The sequence below is a fragment of the Setaria italica genome, chromosome VII (assembly GCF_000263155.2).
Source record: "Setaria italica strain Yugu1 chromosome VII, Setaria_italica_v2.0, whole genome shotgun sequence".
Lineage (NCBI taxonomy): Eukaryota > Viridiplantae > Streptophyta > Magnoliopsida > Poales > Poaceae > Setaria > Setaria italica.
Genome location: NC_028456.1, coordinates 19,462,761 through 19,470,563, shown reverse-complemented (window position 1 = coordinate 19,470,563; position 7,803 = coordinate 19,462,761).

Genomic DNA, 7,803 nt, shown 5'->3' with positions numbered 1-7,803 from the left:
CTTATTCTCATATGTTTAGCTAGCATATGCTCTTAGTAGGAATAGATGTAATCGTGGTGATTAGTCTATATCTTGCGAATACATCTTAGTAGTGCGTAAGAAGTCGGTGTGATTACCTTTGCATGGTGACAGCATGTGGGAGGGAAAAGGCTGAATGATTGCGTTGAGTAGGATCGATGGCGAGTATTGTGGGAGTCATTTGAGGTAAAGTTTTAAGAAATCGGAGCCGTTAACACGCACCTCGCAGTGGTGACCACAAGAAAGTAGGCCGCTTGAGAGCCGCCTTTCTGAGAGATGAATCTTTATCAAGGTGCTACATAGATTGGTTACCATTTTGACTGGAACTACAACAAATAGATAATAGGCTCATGCTACCTTTAATTGTGTTACCTCATATATATGGATGTGATCTGTTTACCCTATTTATAATACTTATCTCACGATTGGATTTACCTTTATATGCAATTCATGCTTCATGATAGGATTAGACCCGCTTAGCTAGATAGAGAACCCTAGTCAGTTCACTGCCAATCCACGGATTGATAAACCTTGGATAGCTACGATAATCCATGTGCTTGCGGTTCACAACTTGGCGTGTTAACTACCGTCAACAACTTTCAGACGACGAGTGTCTTCGGTGAGAAATTAGGGTCCAAAGTTTGGGGATTAGGGTGCTGGGTAGGGGAGGGGGTGGTTGAAGCTCCAGCTCTGATGAGCCTCCCAATGTTCCCCAAGATTAGAGAAATGTTGCCGACGGCAAGATGGCTCGATGGTGGAGGCAATGAACGAGGTAAGGTGGCAGTGGCGCCACCGGCGTGGCAGTGGCGCCACCGGCTGGGCGGTGGAGAACCACCGATGGGCGGAGTAGGGATGGCAACAGGACGGGTTAGGGTTGGGTGGAGCTTCCACGGATCCACCCTCGAAACCTGAGCCACAAACCCGCCCTGGCACCGAAGTAGCAAACGGTGCACCCGCCCTGAACCCAACGGGGGCCCGACACCCGAGCCGAGGCCAACCAGCGGCTGCTTGTTGATTGCCTTGTTCTTTTGGAAAAGGAGGAGCGGAAAAGAAAGATTGAGGAACTGATGTTGTTGGGCTGATTTGGACGAAAAAGAGAGATAAAAAAATGGCTGCTTGCTTGCATCTCCATTCTCCAATTGCTGATTGCTAGTATCTCAGACTAGACTAGAAGGGAGGAATAGATAGGGAGAGCTTGCCTATTGGTGTGCAGCCGAGCAAGCAGAAAGCGTACACGCCACGGACGGACTGCAGATGGCTAGGACAGGATCCAGATGGACGCGCCTGAGTCCGCGTCTCCGTGAATCCATGACCCGGCAACTGAGGGAGGGGCTCACCGGCCGCCACTGTCGAGGAATGCAGCATCGGGCGGGCGAGGCCTGGTGGGCCGCACAATGGTGCTGGGCGCACCAGCCGCCGTTGGGGACAGGCCCGGTCTCATGGGGGCTCGCGCGCTGGCCGCCACTAGGGATAGGGCCAGCCGTGCGGGGGCGCCGGGCGCGCCGGTCGCCGCCACCGCTGGGGAGTGGGGATGGGGTGGGGGGCTAGAGGACAACAGCCACAGTCTGCAGATGGGGGAGAAGGGGAGCAGGTGAGAGATGGAGGAAAAGGGGGAGTAGGTGAGTCTGGGCCTCTGGACCGCTTCGTGCTTCATGGGCCAAATTTGGGGCTCCGTGGGCCCCCGTGGGAGAATCTATAACCCGGCCCCGCACCCACCCTATTTCGGGTCCCCGAACCCGAGACCCTCGAGGGGATTCCGAACCTACCCCCGCCCCCATCGGGTCTGAAACCCACGGGTCTCGGGTCCAGACCAACCCGATTGCCATCCCTAGGGCAGAGTCAGCAGGGTGGGTGATACGACGGCGCCCTCACCGAGGGCAGGGACGGCGGTGGGGTAGGGTGTAGAGGAGGTTGCCATGGTCACGATAGGTTCTTGCTAGAGCTCCGAGCTGGCAGTCCGCTGGCGCGAAGCTTTGGCGAGACCCTACTGTGCCCGCGGCAGGGCGGTGGCTCGTCTAGGTGGCTGTGGGGCTGACTATGCCTGTGCGAGGTAGTGCTAGCCCAAGGAAGACGATGATCCAGAAGTGTTCGATGCAAATCCAATAAGGGAAAAAATCAAGTGACGAGAGTCTTGATTTCACTCGGGCGACAAATAGGCACTCCTAAAAAATAAAAAAAATTACTAGGTATATGCTCAATCATTGGCGAATGGACTAATGCACTTTTGCATTTTAGCCTATGCACTTTCCGTAAATTTAACCTGTCATCCGAAGATTTCTTGCATCTGCTGGTGCGTTTTTTGTGCATCCAACAGATGCAACTGCTTCGGGTGCACTACAAACGCATACAGAGTCAGTAGGCATCTACTTCTGGTGCACTATAAACGCATCCATAGTCATAGGCATCCAAGGCTCGAGCTCTTCCATGGTTATGGGCGGGCCCGGGCGCTTGGATGGAGAGAGATGAGTGGTGGTTTTCTTCCCGGTGAAGTGAGAAGAGATAGATGGGGATAAGACTAACAGAAAACACATGAAACCTGCTTCGTCCGCCAACAAACATCGGCACATTTGCACCGCCCACCGTGCTGCTCCCACGGGTTAGTGTGCTACCATGCTGCCAACCCGTGGATGCATCTCTAAATGTGCATCAAAAATTCATCTAAAAATATGAATAGGTACTTCTTGTCATCTTCTAAAAAAAAACCATCGTGCAAAATTTGAGGATTAACAAAAATTTGTACAAGATAAAACAATAAAGACAAATAGGTGCATGAACGTTACTATTTATGCATTGATTTCTCTTTTTTGTTTCATCTTGCACAATTCTTATTTATTTATGATAAGGAGTATCCATTTATATTTTTAGATAATTTTTATGCACGTTTAAAAGTGCATCAGTGGGTTGGAAGCATAGTAGCACCTTAACTCGCGCAGGAGCACCGCAACCTTTCGTCGTCACGGCTAAGCCTAGTGTGCCGTGATCGGATGACATTAGGGGCCCACATGGCATAGGCAGTTGTTACGCCAAGCAGTTCGGGAACTTTTTTTTATTTTTAACCCTTTTTTATTTTTAAAAATAACCTCAGCGGGGTTTTATTTGCGCGGCCTAACCCTTTTGGTTGCGCCAGACCGCCTGGCGCGGCAGGAAGATGCTGCCGCGCCACATGCACTGGCGGGCGCTGACGTGGGCGAGCGGCAGCTGCCGCGCCAGCCCGCCTGGTGCGGCAGGGCCAACACTTAGTCCGCGCGCCGGCTCCCTTCCTCCTCCCTCCCTCCTTTCTTCCTCCTCCAGACACACCACACAGCAGCACCTTGCAGCACCGGCCCCCGCCACCCCACCCCCAAATCCACCAAAAATCCGGCGTTTTTGGTGGGGGAAAGTAGTGGGAATCGATCCCTGCTTCGTGTGGAAGGTATTCCCCTACTTATTCTCGTGTTTTACCGTTGCATTTGGTAGATCGGAGGATGTTTAGGTGACTTAGGGTTAGGTTAGTGATTTGAAATTTCAATGAAATGCAATGGTGTATTGTGTTAGATGATACGTAGTTCATACGCAATTGAGTCTCTGCCCGCGATATTGACGTGTAGAACTCGTTGAATGCTTCGATTTAGGTATATATTCATCCAATTGTGTGGTTTACATGACATGTATTTTTTTTATATGTTCAATTAATTAGTCTCATTTCTGTTTCAGTGTTTGTATTTTGTAGATCGAGTGTTTACATTTTATCAAAATGATGTATATAGCTAGTATGGATTACGTGTGTAAAGTTTATTTGTGTATTAAATTTGTTGCACTTGATTTCCAGGTGAGATGGCGTCGTTTGGTTGTGAATACAAATGACGTAGGTGGTATGTGCATTATGTGGGCGAGTCCAATGTTGCTGGTCCCGTACCTCCTGCTCTTCCGGTACCACTTTGTAGATGCGGCGCGCAAGCAGAGGTGAAACAATCAAGGCATCCAAAGACAGCCGGAAGAGCCTTCTATGTATGCAAATGGACTTTTGATCCATTGCCTGCCGCACCTTGCGATTTCTTTCAGTGGATCGATGGACCCGACAAATATGATCCTAGGATCCGCCTATTCCCATATCATAGCACAGAGCTTAAACCATACCATCAGTTTAGGCGTTGGGTTCCTCCTCCACCAAACCCACCTAGGATGACCGATGAGGAGAAGCAGGAGGCTGCTTGTAGGCGTGTGAGGGATCCTCCCATGTGCAAGTGTGGTGTTCCTGCTAAGCTTATGCGTCCTAACTTAGGGGATCCACCTAAGTTTACTCCATTCTTTCGATGCTCCCTAAAGACTCATGTAAGTATATTACGAGAATATTAGTATGTCGTTTAGCTAGCAGTTATAATTTTGCAATATATTGTTCATACTTTAACTTGATGTTATTGCTTGGAAGTTGGAGCAGCGTTTTGTAGTTACTTTACATATGAGTAGTTCACGTCATGGGTTTTTTGCAGGATGGGTGGCCGTTGTGTGATTTCAATGAGTATATATACGGCCCAATGGCAATGTGGCCAACAGAGGAGGAAGTGCGGGAGTTTGAAAGTGAAAATGCACCGTGGCCATGTGTGTCCTCTCCTAGTGATAGATGCAAGTGTGGTATATTGGCAACAGAAGGTGTGGTGCCTTCTGAACTTGGATATGGTTCGTTCTGTGGAAATGCACATGGCGATTACTGAGTTAGTAACTACTCGTCTCCTATGTTTTATGAAGGTTGTAACTTGATTCAAATTTGTAAGAATATTTAATTGTTGTTGCAGGAGGGAAGGACATGTGATTGGGAAGATTTTTGTGGTCGATATGATTTGTTATTAAAGTTGGGAAATACATCGGAACCATGGAAGTCAAGGAAACAACAAGAAATTAAAGAAAAGATTAGGAAGAAGTATGATGTGCCTATTCCTGACGACGACTTGCTTTGGGGAAAAATATATCAAGATATGGTGCATGAGACTGGAGTGGAACCTAAAGGACTTTATGCAAGGGAAACTATTATTAAGTATTGGAGGCAAAATAGATCCAAGTATCCATGACCTCTAACTGAAAATGAGAAGAGAGAAAATAGGAGGAAGTTGCAGGAGGAGAGGGAGTTGGAGAAACAAAGGTTGATGGAGGAAAGAGATCGCTTAGGTTATGTGGTTGATCCGAATGTGAAATACCCTGAGGGTTCATGGGAACAATATTTGCAGCAAGTTAGGGCAAGAAAAAGAAGGCTTGAAATGGAAGAGTTACAGCAAGAAGCGGAAGAGGCACAGATGGAGACGATGAAGGTTCTTGTTGCCGATTTACCTGTTGGTAAGGTTAATGTCGATAAGAAAGGCAAGGGAGTTGTTGTTGCCGGAGATGATGATGATGATGATGATGACGACGAGTTACTATATGAAGGTGACTCGGACTAGATGAACGTGTTGATGTAGCTGGATCATGTTTCTCTGTAGCTGTGAAAACTATGTAGAACATTATGTTTATGTTTATTCTGGAAACTACAATTAGTTGTCAAAAATTATTTTCATTTCCGAGATAACTATGTTCAAACGCATCAAAGTTTGCCGTGACATGACTGGCTTCTTGTGGTTTTGGCGTGTTGTTTTCCTGACCTCCTGTCCACGAATCACCGTAGTCAATCTCCATGCATCTTCCCGACCCGGAAGGAATAAGGTAGACCTGAATGGAAACAAAGGCAAACCGACGAAACATCCCGACTAGACGACGACGTAGTGAACTATGCGAGAGAGGCCAGGCCGTGCACAGGCCGTGCACAGACCAGCGTCCAATTTCCACGCGTTTCCTTGGGTCACTTGTAGGAAACCGGACGGTAGATTCCTTGGTTCCTTTTTATTTCATCTTTTTTCTGTTTCTCACATACAGCACTTCTCAGGCAGCTGATCTGATTTGCTACCTACTCCTAGTATTCTGTACTACTAGCTGATCGAGTGCGTAGAGAGTGAGGTAGTGGAGTGAGAATCACTGTAAACGTGTCGAACGTTTCGTAACCCCCTAATTTTCAACTTTTGCAAATTAATAAAATTTGTTAGAATTTACAAGAATTTAATTACTTTTGCTTAAAGATTTAAGGAATTTCTAAGGTTTTATTTAATTTCTTGGGCATTTAAATCTTTTCTAAAATGCATCATAGGAGTTAATCAGGCGCATTGATTTTGGTCGTTTGAATTCAAATTAGTATTTGAATTGATGTTTGAATCCTTTTCAACCAATAGGAAAATCTTTTCAGTAGGAAAATCTTTTCAGTAGGTTTCGCCGGTGGCCGGTCTTGCCGTGCCAGGCGGCCTGGCGCGGCAGGGGTGAGCTGCCACGCCAACTGCAACCTACTTTCAGTAGGTTTCGGGGCGGTGGCCGCCCTTGTCGCGCCAGGCGGCCTGGCGCGGCAGGGGTGAGCTGCCGCGCCAACTGCAACCTACTTTCAGTAGGTTTCGCCGGGGGGGAGGCCGGTCTTGCGGCGCCAGGCGGCCTGGCGTGGCAGGGGTGAGCTGCCGCGCCAACTGCAACCCACTTTCAGTAGGTTTCGCCGGGGGGTGGTGGCGGCAAGGGTGCGCTGCCGCGCCAATTTTAGTAAACTTTTATTAGGTTTCAGCCCAGGGGGGTGGGGCATCAGGAGCGCGCTGCACAATCCGAAACGTATTTTTGTGCTGAACATTTACAGAAAAATACACGAAATACAAGTACATCATGGAGCAAACATATAACATTGTACGGACATAAAAAAACGTAACAACCAACTTAGTCTTTTACAAACGTGACATGAATAAACCTAACATGCTTAGTCTTTTACCAACTTAGTCTTTTACAAACGTGACATGAATAAACGTGACATGGAATAATTGGGCACATGCTAGGTTCAGTGGCGTGACCGCCGCTCATCCGGAGGGCTAAAAGGATCTCTTGGGCGACGCTCCCTCCTTGGATGCGTGGGCAGCACATTGGCGCTGCCAACGTCGGTGTGGTCCCGGGAACGACGACGTCGGCGTGGCAACCGGGTATGAGTTGCAGGTTCCTATTGAATAATTGGGCACAAATCACAAAATTTGTATGACACTTCAGGAGCGAACATTAAAATGTATAATTGAAATTGGAGGAACTTCTGAATATACCTGGCTGGACTCTCCCTGCGTCTGAGTCACAGGTGGAGCATCGTGAGAAATCTCGAGTTCCTCACCATACGTAGGGTCATCATCCTCAGACTGCTCACCTTCCGAGTCCTCGCTTTTCTGAGGGGATGCGGGTTCCTTACCTCGCGATCTCCTGCTAGGACCTGCCGCAGTGGACGGTGTTGCAGCCCTGGGGGTAGTCACCAATGCAGTCCGACGTGATCCTGAAGAAGTACCCTGGACATTGCCCCCGTCGTGCGCATCTGAGGATGTCATGCAGTTCATCCTCTGCGCCATTCGCCTGCAACTTTTACGAACCCTCTGCCATATATTCACGACTATGTTATTGATGGTTACAAAGATAGTACGAGTATAAGTGAAAATTTGTTTGGGCTTCTACCTCTGCAAAAGCACGAAGCAGACTATCACCTTCCCCAACAGCGTGCTCCATAATCACGCCCGCCTCGTTAGAGAGCCTTGCAAGCTGCTGTCCCTGCACGCAGGAGTTTTCATTCCATAAGTGATCAATGTGACGATACTATAATTACAAACCGAAAGCTTACCATGTAGTCGTGGAGAGGTGCACGCTCAGGCTGTGTCCCATGGCATGTCATGGTGTCGTACGTGTCAGCTATGTCAGCGTCATCATCAGACGGTGCATCCTCAA